Here is a 20,684-nt window from a genome sequence, read left to right as displayed (position 1 = left end):
TGTTGTTTGTTTGTTTCTTCTATTTTGCAGTTTGGCAATACTTACCCCTTTCTCCTGATACTACATCTAACTAGTGATTTATTCTCACATTTTTCTAGACCACTCTCATATTTATTACTCTTTTTAAAAAAAATTTATTTATTTTTTACAGAGACAGAGAGAGGGATAGATAGGGACAGACAGACAGGAATGGAGAGAGATGAGAAGCATCAATCATTAGTTTTTCTTTGTGTGTTGCAACACCTTAGTTGTTCATTGATTGCTTTCTCATACGTGCCTTGACCGCGGGACTTCAGCAGACCGAGTAACCCCTTGCTGGAGCCAGTGACCTTGGGCTCAAGCTGGAGGAATTTTTGTCTCGAACCTGTGTCCTCTGCATCCCAGTCCCGACGCTCTGTCCACTGCGCTACGGCCTGATCAGGCTCATATTTATTACTCTTGAAAATCTGACACTTGTATAATTTTGTAGCAATCAGATGACTAGCCCTTTTTTTACTTATAACCAGTAAATTACATGAGATCTATGTCAAACTTTCTAGCATAGTGTTTAGCAGAGTAGGCATTCAGTAAATTACTGAAATGTTTTCAAGACCTTTGAAGGCAGGATTTCTTTTTTACCCAATGTGGTATTATAATAGGCATTGAAATAGTTTGCTGACTTTTACAGTTAATAGAATTGTTTCTTGAAGAACAGAAGCCTATTGTAATATGCTCTAGGTCTTAACCTGTGTCTCGATGCAGTGAAGTTGGATAAGACCTGCTGGGTGCTTGGTGGTGGTAACACGCACACCCACAACAGCATAGCTGCTATTAAACTCTTTTGCATTTGTCTTTTATATATTAGAACCCCAAATTTTAACAGTTACTAGTAGTATGTTTTATTTTTGGGTTTTTTTGTTTGTTTGTTTTTAATTTTTATTCAGAGACAGAGAGAGAGTCAGAGAGAGGGATAGATAGAGACAGACAGACAGGAACAGAGAGAGATGAGAAGCATCAGTCATCAGTTTTTCGTTGCGACACCTTAGTTGTTCATTGATTGCTTTCTCATATGTGCCTTGACCGCGGGCCTTCAGCAGACCGAGTAACCTCTTGCTCAAGCCAGCGAACTTGGGTCCAAGCTGGTGAGCTTTGCTCAAACCAGATGAGCCCGTGCTCAAGCTGGCAACCTTGGGGTCTCGAACCTGGGTCCTCCGCATCCCAGTTCGATGCTCTATCCACTGCGCCACCACCTGGCCAGGCCACAACTATTTTTGTTTTTATTTAAAAAAAATTATTGATTTTACAGAGGGAGAGAGAGGGATGAGGAGGGGAATGAGAAGTATCAACTCATAGTTGCTTCACTTTAGTTGTTTGTTGATTGCTTGTCATATGTGCCTTGACCAGGCAAGCCGAAGGTTTTGAACTGGCGACCTTAGCATTCCTAGGCCACAACTATTTTTACTATGAAAAGCATTTCATCCTGTGATACCTTATTAATCATTTTTTTGTTGCATTACTTTTTTTTTTTTTTTTTTGTATTTTTCTGAAGTGGGAAACAGGGAGGCAGACAGACTCCCGCATGCGCCTGACCAGGATCCACTTGGCATGCCCACCAGGGGGTGATGCTCTGCCCATCTGGGGCGTCGCTCTGTTGCAACCAGAGCCATTCTAGCGCCTGAGGCAGAAGCCACAGAGCCATCCTCAGCGCCCGGGCCAACCTTGCTCCAATGGAGCCTCAGCTGCGGGAGGGAAAGAGAGAGGAAGGAGAGGGGGGAGGGGTGGAGAAGCAGATGGGCGCTTCTTCTGTGTGCCCTGGCAGGGAATCAAACCCGGGACTCCTGCATGCCAGGCCGACGCTCTACCACTGAGTCAACTGGCCAGGGCTCTGCATTACTGTTTTTATGTTATAGCATTTTATTGTTTCCTGATAATGTATTTTCTTCATTTTGATTTAAAACTTTTTTTTTAATTTTAATTTTTTTAAAAATTTTTATTTTTTTATTTTATTTATTCATTTTAGAGAGGAGAGAGAGAGGGAGAGAGAGACTGAGAGAGAGAGAGAGAGAGGGAGAGAGAGAGTGGGGAGGAGCAGGAAGCAGCAACTCCCATATGTGCCTTGACCAGGCAAGCCCAGGGTTTCGAACCGGCGACCTCACCACAGGTCAGGTGTATTTCTTCATTTTGGATAAATTATCTTAAGTGGTATAGTTTTCTTTTAAAATGGGATACACATGAAGTGAAAACTTTAGTACAAAAGAAAGTATGATGAAAAATGAGTTTATCCATCTCCCTTCCCAGAAGCAGCTAGTGTTATCTAGCAGATCTCTTTGTTGATAGCCTCTACAGCTGTGCCTTTGCAGATAGTCTTATGTGTCTTGGCAGATAGTGTCTGCACCTGGAATTATATATGTACTGTATCTCTTCTCCATTAAAAAAAACTCAGAAACATAAATTGGCAAGTATACACACTGTTTGCACCTTGTTTTTTATTTTTTATTTAAAAAAAATTTTTTTTTTATTTATTCACTTTAGAGAGGAGAGAGAAAGTGAGAGAGAGAAGGGGGGGAGGAGCAGGAAGCATCAACTCTCATATGTGCCTTGACCAGGCAAGCTCAGGGTTTCGAACCGGCGACCTCAGTGTTCCAGGTTGACATTCTATCTATCCACTGCGCCACCACAGGTCAGACTGCACCTTGTTATTTATTTATTTATTTTTATTATTTTATTATTTTATTTTATTTATTTATTTTTTTTAATTTTATTTTTTTAATGGGGTGACATCAACAAATCAGGACACATACATTCAAAGATAACAAGTCCAGGTTATCTTGTCGTTCAACCATGCTGCATACCCATCACCCAAAGTCAGACCGCCCTCTGTCATGCACCTTGTTTTTTAAAAACTTCATATATAGGTTGGGGCAAAAGTAGGTTTATAGTTTATGTGGAAAATAATACAGTAATTAATAATAATAAAAATAAACTTTTGTGTACTAACAACTGTAAACCTACTCTTTGTCTTGGACCTCTTCCATATTGGCACTGTTATTAGGTTGCTAGGGCTACCATAACAAGGTACTATAGATTGGGTAATTTAAACAGAAATTTATTTTCTTAAAGTTTTGGAGGCTTGAAGCCCAAGATCGAGGTGTTGGCAGGGGCTACTTTCTTCTCAGGCCCTCTTTCCTTGGTCACTTTTAGAGTCTTCACTTGGTCTTCCCTTCTCTGTCTGTCTTTATCTTATTTCCCTTATAAGGATACCAGTCATATTGGATTAGGGCCCACCAATATGACCTTATTTTACCTTAATTACTTCTCAAAGACCCCATCTCCAAATACAGTAAGTCATATTCTGAGGTACTCTTAGGACTTCAACATACAGATTTTGGTGGGAATCACAATTCATTCTATAATCGGCAAAATAGTGCTTTTTTTTTTTTTTTGAGACAGACAGAGGGACAAACACAGACAGGAAGGGAGAGATATGAGAAGCATCAACTGGTAGTTCTGGTACTTTAGTTGTTCATTGATTGCTTTCTCATATGTGCTTTGACCAGAGGGACTCCAGCTGAGCCAATGACCCCTTGCTCAAGCCAGCGACCTTGGGCTCAAGCCAGCAATCTGGGGTCATGTCTATGATCCCATGCTCAAGCCTATGATCCCATGCTCAGGTTGGTGAGACTGCGCTCAAGCCAGCAACCTTGGGTTTTTGAATCTGGGTCTTCGGCATCCTAACTCGATGCTCTATCCACTGTACCACCACCTGGTCAGGGTAGTGCATTCTTTTTAATAGTTGCATAATATTTCTTTGTATTATAAGCTAGTTTACCAGTCCCCTGTTGGTTTTTGCAAGTTTAATTGGGAATAAGAATAAGGTGCCATATTAGGTGTTTACTCTGTGCCAGATGTTATATTAGTTGCTTTATATACATTACCTCATTTCTTTTTATTTCAGTTTTTTTAGTTAGATGTTATTGTGTATATGAGAAAATTAATATAAAACTGAAGTAACTTGCCAGCATCCACACATTGAAGTGAAGCTAAGATTGGAATCCATATGTACTTGTGTTTAAAAATCCAATGCTTTTTTCATGTTATTACTTTAGTTACGGTTTTTTTAAAAAAAAGTGTTGATGGATTTTAGAGAGAGAGAAAAAGAGAGAGAGGAAGGGAGAGGGGGAGAGAGAGACAGGAACATTGATCTGCTCTGTATGCATGTGCCCTGACTGGTGATCAGACTGGCAGCCTCTGTGCTTCGGGTGATGCTCTAACTCGGAGCTATCTGGCCGCAGCTAATTAACAAGGTTTAAAAAAAACATTAAAAAATTAATTTTTTTCTTGCCCTTAATATATGCTCAGTACTGTATTAGGTGCCTTGAAAGGGAGAAAAAGAAGTATAAGCCTGGTTTTTCTCTCTGGGGGCCTATAATGTTAGAATAAGCACAAGCACATGTGAATAAAAGCAGCATGATTAAGTAGTCACTTGTGTGATTCATTTATTCAGTGAGTACTTACTATATGCTCAGTATTGAGCTATTTCCTGGGAATACAGTAGAGTCCCTGCCTTTATAGCAATTTCCCTAGTTTTTGTCTCCTTTGCTACAATATAGCAAATAAAGTACATGATAATATGACAGTATTATAGAGGAAATAAACAGGGTAATATGATATAAGTAAGGAGGGAGAAGGGGGTTGGATATTATTGTGGGTAGTGTGCTTAGGGAGGATTTTCTTTTTTTTTTTTTTAATTCATTTTTAGAGAGGAGAGAGAGAGGGGGAGAGAGACTTAGAGGGAGAGAGAGGAGAGAGAGACAGAGAGAAGAGGGGAGGAGCTGGAAGCATCAACTCCCATATGTGCCTTGACCAGGCAAGCCCAGGGTTTTTTTTTTTCATTTTTTTTCTGAAGCTGGAAGCAGGGAGAGACAGTCAGACAGACTCCCGCATGCGCCCGACCGGGATCCACCCGGCACGCCCACCATGGGGCTACGCTCTGCCCACCAGGGGGCGATGCTCTGCCCATCCTGGGCGTCGCCATGTTGCGACCAGAGCCACTCTAGCGCCTGAGGCAGAGGCCACAGAGCCATGCCCAGCGCCCGGGCCATCTTTGCTCCAATGGAGCCTTGGCTGCGGGAGGGGAAGAGAGAGACAGAGAGGAAGGAGAGGGGGAGGGGTGGAGAAGCAAATGGGCGCTTCTCCTGTGTGCCCTGGCCGGGAATCGAACCCAGGTCCTCCTCACGCTAGGCCGACGCTCTACCGCTAAGCCAACCGGCCAGGGCCCCAGGGTTTTTTTTGAACCGGCGACCTCAGCATTTCCAGGTCGACGCTCTATCCACTGCGCCACCACAGGTCAGGCAGGGAGGATTTTCTGAGGAGATGATTTGAGTTGAAATCTGAAGGAAGAGATGTTAACAGCTTTGTGAATAGGGGAAAGAGTGCTCTTGGCAAGTATGAAAACCTAAAGGGTAGGACAGGGCCCAGCATGTTTGAGGAATATAAAGAGATCTGTGTAGCCAGAGCATGGAGAGTGAAGGGGAGAGGAATAGGAAAAATGAGATCAAAGAACTAAGAAGGGTTTTGTCATGGGATTATAGAATTTGGGCAGTTTTTGATAGTTGAAAATAGTTAGGGAAGTAGTCTCAGATAAGGTAGAGTTTGGGGATGGAAAGTTAGGATCAGAGTAGGATGAACTAAGTTGTAAGGCCAGACATCTCTGGTTTGGAGAGATGTGAATAAAGTCATAGACTTTGAAATAAGCACTGTACTGGACAATTTAAATATTATCAGGCAATTGATAATTGATTAGATGGACAGAATAAGATGCAAAGAAACTGTTTGAGACTGACCTGTGGTGGTGCAGTGTAAACATTGACCTGGCTTGAAACCCCGGGCTTGCCCCATCAAGGCATGTACAAGAAGCAACAAGTGTATGCTTCTTGCCACCCCCCCAACCAATAAATAAAACCTTAAAAAAAAAAAGAAAAGAAAATAAACTAGTTGAGCAATTTCAGTCCTGTTTGTTGTTTTTTTTCCTAGGTTGTCTAGACCTCAGAACTGTTGTAAATTCAGATTTGAGATTTAGGATAAGCAAAATGCCCTTCTCGTTCGTTTTTTGGTATTTTACACAAAATGGAAGAAGATTTGAGTGTATGGAATATCTCCTTGCCTGTTCTTAATTCAGAGAATAGAATTATATTGCTCTTATTTAAGAGACCAGAATGGGAAAATTACATATTTGAGTGTCAGTATCAGTAATGTTATGAGGGAAGAAAATGTTGGGGAGGATGATGCTTATTTGTTGTCTGCATACTCCACTTAGGATTGTTGCCCCTAGAGAACATGAACTTTGTTCTGAGCATAGGGATTGGATATGGCTATAGGGGGTTTGGCACATATTAGGTGCTTAAAGAAAGGTTTGTTGAGTGAATGAATAAATCTACAAGTCTTTTTTTTTTTTTCCTGCAGTGAGAAGTGGGGAGGCATGCACCCGACTGGGATTTACCCAGCAAGCCCGCTAGGGGTTGATGCTCTACCCATCTGGGGTGTTGCTTTGGTTGCAACCGGAGCCATTCAGGCACCTGAGGAGGAGGCCATGGAGCCATCCTCAGCGCCCTGACCAACTTTGTTCCGATGGACCTTGGCTGTGGGAGGGGAAGAGAGAGACAGAGAGGAAGGAGAGGGGAAGGGGTGGAGAAGCAAATGGGCACTTCTCCTGTGTGCCCTGGCCGGGAATAGAACCTGGGACTTTCACATTCCAGGCTGATGCTCTACCACTGAGCCAACCGGCCAGGGCCTATTGGCCTGTTTATTGATGACTCAGGAAACAAATTATAAAGTTTAAAAAGAACTGTCTTTATGTGGCTTGTCCTGTGTTTGCCTTTGAAGTCTAAAGAGTTAGAAAAGAATGGCAAGATACATGGGGTGTTAACATTCTGGCTTTGGGGCAGTTTAGGGATATTTCAAGTCCTAAAAAGATTCTCATTCTTTTTTTTTTTTTTTTTTTTTTTTATTTTTCTGAAGGTGGAAACGGGGAGAGACAGTCAGACAAACTCCTGCATGCGCCCGACCGGGATCCCCCTGGCACACCCACCAGGGGCGATGCTCTGCCCCTCTGGGGCGTCGCTCTGCCGCGACCAGAGCCACTCTAGCGCCTGGGGCAGAGGCCAAGGAGCCATCCCCAGCGTCTGGGCCATTTTTGCTCCAATGGAGCCTCGGCTGCGGGAGGGGAAGAGAGAGACAGAGAGGAAGGAGGGGGGGGTGTGTGTGGAGAAGCAAATGGGCTCTTCTCCTATGTGCCCTGGCCGGGAATCGAACCCGGGTCCCCCGCACGCCAGGCCGACGCTCCACCGCTGAGCCAACCGGCCAGGGCCAAGATTCTCATTCTTTATTTTGGTTCTTTCAGGTAATACTGAGTCAACTAATACCATTAAGTTCTCTTGAATTTTATTTGAAGCTAAACATTTGTTGCAAGGTTTAAAACATGCCTTTTATAATGTATTGTTTGTTTTTGGGAAAAAGGTAATTGGTGGAGGTGTAGTAAGGTTTTTGGAGTTTAGCTGGCAGCCAGCCAGTAATAATAATGATACTAAAAAGAGAGAGAGCATTCCATAGTCTCTTCAAAGCTACACTCAAGGAAAAACATACAATAAAATAAATCTACTTTCAAAGACCCCAAAAATATAAAGAGACTTTAGTTCTGAGATTCTCAAATGGTATCTGAGATTCTCAAATGGTATTTGGACCCCCAAAGCATTTAAGAACCTAGGAAGTAGGGGTTTTGGTGTAGCTGTCTGGAGGAGTGATGGGTATTGGGAAGGAGTGTAGGAAGATTACCATATTTCACAATTTCCTTTTTCTTTTTTTTGACAGAGACAGAATCAGAGAGAGGGACAGATAGGGATAGACAGGAACAGAGTGAGATGAGAAGCATCAATTCTTTGTTGCAGCTTCTTAGTTCATTGATTGCTTTCTCATATGTACCCTAACCAGAGGGCTGCAGCAGAGCGAGTGACCCCTTGTTCAAGCCAGTGACCTTGGGCTCAAGCCAGCGACCTCTCGCTCAAGCTGGTGAGCCCTTGCTCAAGCCGAATGAACCCAGGCTCAAGCCGGTGACCTCGGGGTTTCGAACCTGGGTCCTCTGCATCCCTGTTCAACTCTTTCTGTCCGCGGCATCACTGTGTGGTTAGGCTCACAATTTATTTTTCTTATAATTGGCAGAATTGTTTTTTATGCTTTAGTTGCTCAATTCCAATTCTAAGTTCTGGTACAAATGAGCTTCATCATTAAAGAGGGATAGTGTTTAGTTACTGATGCAAAATAACTTCTAGCCACTTTGGATAGCAAAATGGTAATTGGTACACATAACCTCTTAGCTGCTGTAGTGATTTGACATTGTTTTAACAGGAAGTTAACATAGGATATACAAACATGTCTGGCCTAGTTTCCTCCATGTTGTTGAAGCTGTCATTGTATATATTGTGAAACCAAAGTCTCTTCCCTGTTCACCTGCTTCTTCATTTGGAGACATTTTAATACATGAAATTATTAATTAATAATACATGTCAAATGCTTTGCAGAATAGTTAATGAAATTGGAACTTGACTCTGAAATGACCACTTTTGTAATGATAGCTCTGTATTAAACTACATTTTTAGTAAGAACAATGACTGCTTTAATTATTTTGGAAATAAAAGTATATGCTCCTTTCTAAATGGGTTGAAATTGTTGATGTTTTCTTTTTTTTTTTTGTGACAGAGACAGAGGGAGGGAAAGATAGGAACAGACAGACAGGAAGGAAGGGAGATGAGAAGCATCAATTCTTTGTTGTAGCTCCTCAGTTGTTCAGTGATTGCTTTCTCATATGTGCCTTGGGGGGGGGGCTAAGCAGAGCTAATGACCCCTTGCTCAGGCCAATGACCTTGGGCTCAAACCAGCGACCATGAGGTCATGTCTGTGATCCCATGATCAAGCCAGCGATCCTGTGCTCAAGCTGGTGACCTCAGGGTTTTGAACGTGGGTTCTCCACGTCCCAGTCCAACGTTCTCTCCACTGCACCGTCTGGTGAGGTGAATTGTTGATGTTTTAAAACTTGTCTGGCCTGTGGTGGCGCAGTGGGATACAGTGTAGACCTGGAATGCTGAGGTTGCTTTTTCAAAACCCTGGGCTTGCCTTGTTAAGGCACATAGGGAGAAGCAATGAATTGATGCTTTCTGCTCCTCTCCTCCCCATCCCCCCTACCTTTTTCTCTTTTCTCTCTAAAAATCAATAAATAAAATCTTAACATATTGATTTAAAAGTGCCTTTAACTGAAAATTAATTGCTAACATTTACTAAGCATTTACTGTATGCCAAGGCACTGTTTTAAATTCTTTACATGTAATATCTTTTTTTTTTAATTTTTATTTATTTATTTCAGAGACAGAGTGAGAGTCAGAGAGAGGGATAGACAGGGACAGACAGACAGGAACGGAAAGAGACGAGAAGCATCAATCATCAGATTTTCGTTGCAACACCTTAGTTGTTCATTGATTGCTTTCTCACATGTGCCTTGACTGTGGGCCTTCAGCAGACCGAGTAACCCCTTGCTCGAGCCAGCAACCTTGGGTCCAAGCTGGTGAATTTCTGCTCACACCAGATGAGCCCGCGCTCAAGCTGGCAACCTCGGGGTCTTGAACCTAGATTCTTGGCATCCCAGTCCGACGCTCTATCCACTGCGCCACCGCCTGGTCAGGCTACATATATTATCTTAATCAGCTTATTCTTTGAGGAGGGTGTTACCATTTTCATTTTTTAGATAAAGGGATATTGAGCCACAGGGAAGTTAAATAACTTACCTAAGGTCACATAACTAGAGTGGTAGAACCGGTCTGATTTCTGAACCAATGCTCTTAACAGGGAACCTACAACCAGTTTCCAAAAGATTGCTAGGCTGTCAAATCAGGAAGCCTAAGAAATGGAAGGTTTGTGGGTACATAGAAAGAGGAAGAGCGAACTCCTGTTTTTCCCCAGTAAAATTCGTAGTTGTCTGCAGGGTGAAGAAACAGGAACTGAACTTGTTTCTTGCTTCCACTTCTGCCTTCCTCTTTCTAATGTTGACAGTTGTTATGGGTATATACTTGCTACTCCATTTGCAGTGATCATGGTTTTTTTGTTTGTTTGTGACAGACAGAGACAGAAAGGGACAGACAGGAAGGGAGAGAGATGAGAAGCATCAATTCTTTGTTGCAGCACCTTTGTTGTTCATTGATTGCTTTCTCATATGTGCCTTGACCAGGGTGGGGGGGGGGCGGCTACAACAGATGGAGTGACCCCCTTGCTCAAGCCAGCGACCTTGGGTCCAAGCTGGTGAGCTTTGCTCAAACCAGAGGAGCCCGCACTCAAGCTGGTAACCTCGGGGCTTTGAACCTGGGTCCTCTGCATCCCAGTCTAATGCTCTATCCACTGTGCCACCACCTGGTCAGGCTCATATTTGTTTTTATTAATGTTACTTCTTAGGCATGGTAGTCAGACTGCTTGGGTTTAGAAGTTCCGTTTTGCCATTTACTGGCTCATTAACCTTGGCCTAGTTACTTAACTTCATTAAGCCTCACTTTTTTTACTTGTAAGATAGGGATAATATAGTACACAGTACATACCTCATTTGGGTTGTTGGGAGGATGAAATGTATGAATATGTATAATGTGTTTAGAACAGTATGTGGCACATTGAAAGTGATAATAAGTGTAATCTTCCCTGTTTGAAAACACTTTTAGGTAGAAACACCTCTGAAATATACTATGTAGTTCATGACCTCTCAGTATTCAGTGTGAGTTTTTCATTACTAAACATGTAAAATGTTTGGGTGATACAGCTAATTCATATTGATAATCTGAATTCTACTTTAAGAAACTTACTTACGCGTGACCTAAAATGCTAGCAGTTTATTTAGTTTAAATTCTTTTGTTACTGGTATTCCTTGTGTTGCTATCATATAGGAAAGTGGTTCTCAGACTTCATTGTGCATTAGAAACATAGGAAATGTTGAGTTCTGAATTGTTAATAAACCTAGTTCAAGGTAATTCTGACTCTGATGACCTGAGGTAATAATTTTGAAATTGCAGATTTAGAGGTTGAATTCAAGCATAACAGGAAAAAGATTATAAAAGAAAATAACTTTCAGATTTTTGTTAGTCTGCATGTAGGCAGTGATGAGTTTTTTGTTTTATTTTAGCATGAGAGACAGGAAGGGGGGAGAGAGATGAGAAGTAACTCATAGTTGCAGCTCTTGAGTTCATTGATTCTTATGTGTGCCTTGTAGGGTGGGGGCTCCAGCTGAGCCAGTGACCCCTGCTCAAGCCAGCGACCTTGGGCTTCAAGCCAGCAACCTTTGGGTTCAGACTGGTAAGCCTGTGGTCACGCCGGATAAGCCCGTGTTTGAGCCAGTGTCTTTGGGATTTCTAACTTGGGTCCTCAGTATCCTAGGTTGATGCTCTATCCACTGCACCACCACTTGGTCAGGCTAGGCAGTGATGGTTTGTAAACTAAAAAAACATTTAATTTAGTGTTTAAAGATACTATTAGATATCTTTAGTCTCCCACCTAAATATTTTGTTAACACCTGTTAGATAACTTGGTTTTAGGACTGTTCTATATATACAGAAATGATACAGGAAATATGGAAAGGAATAATACAGGAGTCTTCAGTTGAAGAAGTGTTTGGGTGGGTTTCTTGGTTTTTCTGTCATTAAGTAGCAGAAAATACAGTCCGTTCATTTTAACCTGTTCTTTTTTCTTTTTTTTTTTTGACAACAATTATGTATAATGTTAACTCATTCACACCAGATTTATTGATTTTAGTGAGAGAGAGGAGGAAGGGGAATAGAGAAGAGAGAGAGAGAGAGACAGGAACAATGAGCTGTTCCTGTGTGTGCCCTGACCGGTGATTGAAACGGCAACTTTGATGCACGTCTGACACTCTTTACAGAGTTAACCGGCAAGGGCGGGTTAACCTGTTCTTTTGATGTGCCTACTGTGTGCAAAGTATGAATAGTTTGGTTAGATAGTCCACCAAAGAGAAGTACAGTGTAAGTTTTGATCCACTGGTTGAAAATAGAATGAGGTATGATGGATTTTATTGGTACAGTATATATTGAGTATGTGCTATAAGCCAGGTCTTTTAGTCTTCATTACAACTGTGAGGTTTTTTTATCCTTTTTTTTTTTTGTTTTGTTTTGTTGTTGTTGTTGTATTTTTATGAAGCTGGAAATGGGGAGGCAGTCAGACAGACTCCCGCATGCCCCCGACCGGGATCCACCCGGCATGCCCACCAGGGGGCGATGCTCTGTTGTGACCAGAGCCACTCTAGCGCCTGAGGCAGAGGCCATGGAGCCATCCTCAGCACCTGGGCCATCTTTGCTCCAATGGAGCCTTGGCTGCGGGAGGGGAAGAGAGAGACAGAGAGGAAGGAGTGGGGGAGGGGTGGGGTGGAGAAGCAGATGGGTGCCCTGGCCGGGAATTGAACCCGGGACTTCCGCACGCCAGGCGGATGCTCTGCCACTGTGCAAACCGGCCAGGGTTACAACTGTGAGGTTTTGATACAATTAGTTCTGTTTTACAAATTAGAAAGTTGAGACAAACACAGGCCTGTAGTAAGTGCTGAGCAGCGATTAAAACCCAGAGTTTTTCTAACTTTGAAATTAGGAAAGTTATTTTATATATTAAGTATATTCATTTTGGATAATCTCTATAGTTTATTAGTCAGGATGTTACACAAAAAGGACTAATTGGCTTGGGGACTGTATTTCTTACTCTGAAAAGATACAGACTTTTTTTTTCTTTTTTTCAGAGACAGAGAGAGTGTCAGAGAGAGGGATAGATAGGGACAGACAGACAGGAATGGAGAGAGCTGAGAAGCATCAATCATCAGTTTTTTGTTGCGACATCTTCGCTGTTCATTGATTGCTTTCTCATATGTGCCTTGTCTGTGGGCCTTCAGTAGACTGAGTAACTCCTTGCTCAAGCCAAGCGACCTTGGGTCCAAACTTTGCTCAAACCAGATGAGCCTGTGCTCAAGCTGGCGACCTTGGGGTCTCGAACCTGGGTCCTCCGCATCCCAGTCCGAAGTTCTATCCACTGCACCACTGCCTGGTCAGGCAAAATACAGACTTCTAAAAGCAATCAAAGTAATAATATTTATTTAATGATCTAGCTGAACTGAATGCAGAACACTTTTCTCTTATGTGAATTCTACTTATCCATTACCTTCCATTGGAAAATCTTAAGGATCTCTCAGAAAATTTGGCATTTAGTTGTAATGAATTTGTGCTTAACAGTGCAGAAATATATTTCCTTGGTTATACGACTTCTGTTCACCTAGCCTTTAGTTGGTTAATTCAGGTTGATCTGTAATTTAGTTGTAATTGTAGTTTGAACCTAGAAGGAGGTGAGTGTAATTTCTTCTTCCCTGCTGCCAACTTGGATCTCCCAACAATGAAGATATATTTTAAAAATTTTAATTTATTGATTTAAGAGGGAAAGAGATTTATTGTTTCACTTATTTATTTATGCATTCATTGATTGATTCTTTTATTTTTTTTGTGGCAGAGACTGAGAGAGTCAGAGAGGGATAGATAGGGATAGACAGACAGGAAGGGAGAGAGATGAGAAACAGTTCTTCATTGCGGTTCCTTAGTTGTCCATTGATTGATTTCTCATATGTGCCTTGACTGGGGACTAAAGCAGACTGAGTGACCCCTTGCTTGATCCAGTGACCTTAGGCTCAAGCTGGTGAGCCTTGCTCAAACCAGATGAACCTGCACTCAAGCTGGCGACCTCGGGGTCTTTTTTTATTTATTTTTATTTTTTTATTTAAATTTTTTACCTTCCCTTCATCTGGTTTTTTTTTTTGTTGGTTTTTTTAAAATTAATTTTTAGAGAGGAGAGAGAGAGAGCGAGAGAAGGGGGAGGGAGGAGCAGGAAGCATCAACTCCCATATATGCCTTGACCAGGTAAGCCCAGGGTTTTGAACTGGCGACCTCAGCATTTCCAGGTCGACGCTTTATCCACTGCGCCACCACAGGTCAGGCATCGGGGTCTTGAACCTGGGTCCTCTGTGTCCCAGTCCAACGCTCTATCCACTGCGCCACTGCCTGGTCAGTCGATTGATTGATTCTTGTATGTGTTCTAACTAGGGATCAAACCCACAACCTTGGTGTATTGAGATGACTAACCAACTGAGCTACCTGGCCTGGGCCAGAAATATTTTTAAAAACTATAGTTAAAACTGATGAGCCAATTTGAAATATTGTTACTGTTGTTCCTCAACTTACATCAGATTTTTCTTCTAATACAAATTGTGTTGTATCTGTATATTTTACTTATATGTTTCCTAGTGGCCAGAGTGATCTCATTTTTAAATTTTTTTTTTAAAATTTATTCATTTTAGAGAGGAGGGGGGAAATAGAGAGAGAGAGAGAAAAGAGGGAGGAGCAGGAAGCATCAACTCCCATATGTGCCTTGACCAGACAAGCCAGGGTTTTGAACCGGCGACCTCAGCATTTCCAGGTCGATGCTTTATCCACTGCGCCACCACAGGTCAGGCATTGTGGTCTCATTTTTTTTTTTTTTTTTCATTTTTTTTTTTCTGAAGCTGGAAACAGGGAGAGACAGTCAGACAGACTCCCGCATGCGCCCGACCGGGATCCACCCGGCACGCCCACCAGGGGCGACGCTCTGCCCACCAGGGGGCGATGCTCTGCCCATCCTGGGCGTCGCCATGTTGCGACCAGAGCCACTCTAGCGCCTGAGGCAGAGGCCACAGAGCCATCCCCAGCGCCCGGGCCATCTTTGCTCCAATGGAGCCTTGGCTGCGGGAGGGGAAGAGAGAGACAGAGAGGAAAGCGCGGCGGAGGGGTGGAGAAGCAAATGGGCGCTTCTCCTATGTGCCCTGGCCGGGAATCGAACCCGGGTCCTCCGCACGCTAGGCCGACGCTCTACCGCTGAGCCAACCGGCCAGGGCCGTGGTCTCATTTTTAATATTTTTTTATTTATTAGAGTGATATGCATTTAAGGTTTCTACTACATAAAGAACCAATATAGTATTCTAACACTGCTCTTTGTGACTGATCTCTTGAAGATAATTTATATGATGGAATTTTCATTTATATCTATTTAAATTATTTCTTCTTTAATACAGTTATTAATGATGGCTTTCTTGGCCTGACTTGTGGTAGCACAGTGGATAAAGCATTGACCTGGAACACTGAGGTTGTTGGTTCAAAACTCTGGGCTTGCCTGTTCAAGGCACATATGAGAAGCAACTATTACAAGTTGATGCTTCCCTCTCCTCCTGCCCTTTTCTTTTTCTCTCTCTCCTTTCTGTAAAAAAATCAATAAGTAAAAAAAATATATATATGTGTGTGTGTGTATATATATATATATATTTTTTGTTGTTTTTTGTATTTTTATGAAGTTGGAAATGGGGAGGCAGTCAGACAGACTCCCGCATGCGCCCGACCGGGATCCACCTGGCATGCCCACCAGGGGGTGATGCTCTGCCCATCTGGGGCGTTGCTCTGTTGCAACCAGAGCCATTCTAGCGCCTGAGGCAGAGGCCATAGAGCCATCCTCAGCGCCCTGGCGAACTTTGCTCCAGTGGAGCCTTGGCTGCGGGAAGGGAAGAGAGAGAGAGAGGAAGGAGAGGGGGAGGGGTGGAGAAGCAGATGGGCGCTTCTCCTGTGTGCCCTGGCCAGGAATTGAACCCGGGACTTCTGCACACCAGGCCGACGCTCTACCACTGAGCTAACCGGCTAGGGCCTCAATAAGTAAAACCTTAAAAAAAAGTTGCCTGCCTGACCAGGCGGTGACATAGTGGATAGAGCATCGGACTGGGACATGGAGGATCCAGGTTTGAAACTCCGAGGTCGCCAGCTTGAGTGTGGCCTCATCTTGCTTGAGCATGGGCTCACCAGCTTGAGCGAGGGGTTGCTGGCTTGAGCATGGGATCATAGACATGACCCCATGGTCACCAGCTGAGCCCAAAGGTTGCTGGCTTAAAGCCCAAGGTTGCTGGCTTGAGCCCAGGGTTGCTGGCTTGAGCAAGGGGTCACTCGCTCTTCTGTAGGGCCCCCCCCCCATCAAGGCACATATGAGAAAGCAGTCTGAACAACTAGGGTGCCACAACGAAGAATTGATGCTTCTCATCTATCTCCCTTTCTGTCTGTCTGTGTCTATCTGTCCCTCTCTCTGTCTCTGTCACAGGAAAAAAAAAAAAGAAAAGAAAGTTGCCTGACCTGTGGTGGTGCTGTGGATAGAACATTGACCTGGATGCTGAGGTTGCCGGTTTGAATCCCTGGGTGTGCCCAGTCAGGGCACATATGACAAGCAACAAGTGAGCAATGAACAACTGAAGTGAAGCAATTATGAGTTGATGCTTTTTGCTCCACCCCTCCTCTGTAGAATCAATAAATGAAATCTTAAAAAAAAAAATGATAGCTTTCTTGTAATATTTTTGAAAAGTTCTAAATGTCTCCACAGCTTGTAAAAGTTGCTGATTTAGCCATGTGGCGGTAATATTCATTGCTTTAACCATGGAAATATTTTGTCTCAATTTCTTCTTTTTTATTCCCTAGGGGATTTTAATGAAAATTTCAAGAAATAATAGCTCTTCCTTCATTAAAAGTTTCAAGTTTGGGTATTTTTTGTCTTGTTTTGTTTTTGGGTTTTTTTGTGGCAGAGACAGAGTTGAGAGAGGTACAGATTGGGACAGACAGGAAGGGAGAGAGATGAGAAACATCAATTCTTTGTGGCTTCTTAGTTGTTCATTGATTGATTTCTCATATGTGCCTTGACTGGAGAGCTACAGCAGACCGAGTGACCCCTTGCTCGAGCCAGGGACCTTGGGCTCAAGCTGGTGAGCCTTGCTCAAACCAGATGAGCTTGCGCTCAAGCTGGCGACCTTGGGGTCTCGAACCTGGGTCCTCCACATCCCAGTCCAACTCTCTATCCACTGCGCCACCGCCTGGTCAGGCAGAAGTTTCAAGTTTATAAACAGTCTATTGATTTTGTTTTTGCTTGTTAGTTTGGGTTATAAGTCTTAAAAGTGAATACCAGATAGACCCTGGCCAATTTTCTCAGTGATAGAACAGTGGCCCAGCATATGGATGTCCCGGGTTTGATTACTGGTCAGGGCACACAAGAGAAGTGACCATCTGCTTCCCTCTTTCTCCCCACTTTCTCCCCACTTTCTCTTCCCCCTTCATCTTCTACTTCTTGCCTTCCTCCTTTCCCATAGCCAGTCGCTGAGTTGGTTCGAGTGTTGGCCTGCGTGCTCTCGATACCTTGGTTCATCCAAGCACATCAGCCTCAGGTGTTAAGGATAGCTCTAGCTTGGTTGATTAGAATAACAGCCCCAGGCAGAGGTTGCTGGGTGGATCACAGTCAGGTTGCAGGAGGGAGGGAGTCTGTCTCACTATTTCCACCTCCTCTCACTTAAAAAAAAAAAAAATAGTGGATACTAGATACAAAATGAAGATAAAGAACTTTATATTTAGGGATGACAATGAATTTGACTTCACCCACAATTAAAACTTAAAAACAGCATTTATCTTAGATGTGTGTGTGTGTGTGTGTATATATATATATATATATTTTTCTTTTTGCTAGAGAGAGACAGGAAGGGAAAGATGAGAAGCATCAACTCGTAGTTGTATCACTTTAGTTGTTTATTGATTGGTTCTCATATGTGCCTTGACCAGGGGACTCAGCTGAGCCAGTGACCTTGGGCTTCAAGCCAGCGACCTTTGGGCTCAAGCCAGCAACTGTGGGATCATTTCAATATTCCATGCTCAATCTGGCAACCCCACTGGTGAGTCTGTGCCCAAGCTGAATGACTTGGGGGTTTCAAATTTGGGACCTCATTGTCCCAGGTCATTGCTCTATCTGTTGTGCCACCACTGGTCAGGCCTATATTAGATATATCTAAAAAATTTTTTATTTATTGACTTAGAGGAAAGGGGAGACAGAAAAAACATTGATTTGTTGTTCTACTTATTTATGCATTCATTGATTGATTTTTTTTTTTTAAGAGAGAGACAGGGACAGACAGAAAGGGAGATGAGAAGCATCAACTCATAGTTGCGTCACCTTAGTTGTTCATTTATTGCTTTCTCATATGTGCCTTGACTGGGGGGCTCCAGCCAACCCAATGACCTCTTGTTCAAGCCAGTTACCCTGGGGTCATGTCTATGACCCCATGCTGAAGCTGGTCGCCTAGTACTCAAGCTGGTGACCTCACTGTTTCTGACCTGGGTCTTTAGCATCCTGGGCTTATGCTCTATCCACTATGCCACTGCCTAGTCCAGCGGTTCTCAACCTGTGGGTCGCGACCCCGGTGGGGGGTTGAACGGCCAAAACACAGGGGTCGCCTAAAGCCATCGGAAATATATATTTTATTTAAAAATGTATTGTATAATAAAGTTACTCGATAAATCCAAATATTACAATTGATTCTAAGACATTTTCTCCCTTAATTTGAATTTAGGGTGTATTTTAAAATCACTATCTTCTTAGAGTCTATTAAATATAGTAATTAGGATTTCAGTTTTGCTACTATAACAGTCCAAAATACTTGGGACTTAATGAGAATGTGGTTTCTTTCTTGTGTAAAAGTCCTAGAAGGCAATCCAGGGCTGGCCCCTTCTATTTCATTAGTCATTTTATTTTTTTTAAGGTGAGAGGAGGGGAGATAGTGAGGCAGACTCCTCCCAGCAAGCCCTCCTTAGGCCAATGAGTACTGAGCTGTTTGTAGTGCCTGAGGGTGGTGCACTCCAAGCAAGCTATCCTCAGCACCTGGGGCAATGCTTGAACCAGTCAACCCACTGACTGGGAGGGGAAGAGGGAGTGAAGGGATAGAGGGAGGGGTGAGAAGTAGATGGTTGCTTCTGTGTGCCCTGACTGGGAATCCGACCTGGGACATCTATATGCTGGGCCAACACTCTATTCACTGAGCCTTTGGCCAGGGCCATGTTAGTCATTTTTAACATGTAATTTCTATCTGTGGTTTAGTATGAGAGTTTGAGCTTCCATCATCATGTCTGCATTCCAGCATAAAGGCTGGAACAGGGGAGATGGTAGCCTAACTTTTAAGGCTATTATAGTTCGTCAAGTTGCCATCCATCATTTCCACTCCTACTTGCCAGAACTTAGTCACTATGGTCATGTCTAACTGCAGAGGAATTTAGGAAATAACAGTCTTTACTAGGAGCCATATGCTTAGGTAAGAATTCTGTTACTGAAAAAAAGGAAGAACCTGATCGTGGTGGCATAGTGGATAGAACGTATACCTGGGATGCTGAGGTTCCAGGTTTGAAGCTTCAAGATTGCTGGCTTGAGCATGGGGTCACCGGCTTGAGCCTGGGATCATCAACATGAACCCATGGTTGCTGACTTGAGGACCCTTCTCCCCCCACAGCCAAGGCACATAAGAAGCAATCGATGAACAACTAAAGTGCCACAATCATGAGTTGATGCTTCTCATCTCCCTTCCTTCCTGTCTGTCTCTCAAAAAAAAAAAAAAAAAAAAAACACGAAGAGGGAGGAGGAATTGGCTGACCGCATTCTCTGCCACAGTGATCAAACATTACTTTCTGTCCAGTGTTTACAATTAAACTATACATAAAAAAATTACCTCAGTAATGATCAGGAGAAATGGAGGGTAAAAGCAGTGAACCTGAAATAGATTTGTAGACATTTGGAAAACTCTCTTTGCTTATGGCACTTTTCTCCTTCTCTGACTTGAAAAGAAATTCCATAGAAGACCTTGTTCTTTTTCTTTTCTTTTTTTTTTTAGCAGAACATTATCCTGCTTTTCAGAGGTAGTCTGAGGAACCATGAGAAGACAATTATTCCTATTTTCTATTCTTGCCTTTATTATTAAATAAAAGACATTCTTTTAGAATAACTCTCTAGAATTGATTTAATACTCAATGTGCTTGATTATTTTGCTTAGGGATCAAGATCTTTAAACTTCAATGCTATACTAGTATGAGTGCTTCTAGTGCATTAAAAAGGGAAGAGAAAGCAAAGGATAAAAGGAGGTTAAATAAAAAATGTAATAAAGATGGTTTTGATGAGGAACGGGAGAATGTATATTTACTGGCGGTTACTCCCAATGTATATACAGATGTTAACATTCATTTATAAATCATTATGATTGAGTTATGAAGGGTACTGTGGAAGCATTATAGGCATTACATCCAACCCAGAGTTAGATGATTCTATGCCATTTTTATGTTTAATAAGGTGGCAGCTCTAGCCAATAAGAAACTGTAACCTCTTTAGCATTATAATTGAAATAGGACTTTATCTTAAAATATAAGTACAGCCTGACCAGGTGGTGGCGCAGTGGATAGAGCATCAGACTGGGATTCAGAGGACCCAGGTTCGAGACCCCAAGGTCAACAGCTTGAGCGTGGGCTCATCTGGCTTGAGCAAAAGCTCACCAGGTTGGACCCAAGGTTGCTGGCTCGAGCAAAGGGTTACTCGGTTTGCTGAAGGCCTGTGGTCAAGGCACATATGAGAAAGCAATCAATGAACAGCTAAGGTCTCGCAACAAAAAACTGATGATTGATGCTTCTCATCTCTCTCCATTTCTGTCTGTCTGTCCCTGTCTATTCCTCTCTCTGACTCTCTCTCTGTCTCGGTAAAAAAAAAAAAAAAAAAAAAAAAAAAAA

The 20,684-nt window shown here is 42.7% G+C and overlaps 1 protein-coding gene across 4 annotated transcripts in view; it reads left to right on the top strand.

The window, feature by feature from the left end:
* The window catches only part of CDC42 (cell division cycle 42), a 60,655-nt gene that overhangs the window by 17,595 nt on the left and 22,376 nt on the right, over positions 1–20,684 (top strand). The window contains exon 1 of one of the 4 annotated variants that reach the window (XM_066270161.1): positions 16,213–16,342. The exons of the other annotated variants lie outside the window; for them this stretch is intronic. The gene's annotated coding sequence lies outside the window, so the exon portion shown is untranslated. Of the gene's footprint in view, positions 1–16,212; positions 16,343–20,684 lie in introns of those variants that run through there. 4 annotated transcript variants of the gene reach the window in all.

The sequence above is a fragment of the Saccopteryx bilineata genome, chromosome 3 (genome assembly GCF_036850765.1).
Source record: "Saccopteryx bilineata isolate mSacBil1 chromosome 3, mSacBil1_pri_phased_curated, whole genome shotgun sequence".
Classification (NCBI taxonomy): domain Eukaryota; kingdom Metazoa; phylum Chordata; class Mammalia; order Chiroptera; family Emballonuridae; genus Saccopteryx; species Saccopteryx bilineata.
The sequence above is the reverse complement of the archived record's forward strand: the minus strand, read 5'-3'. Positions and strand labels throughout refer to the sequence as shown.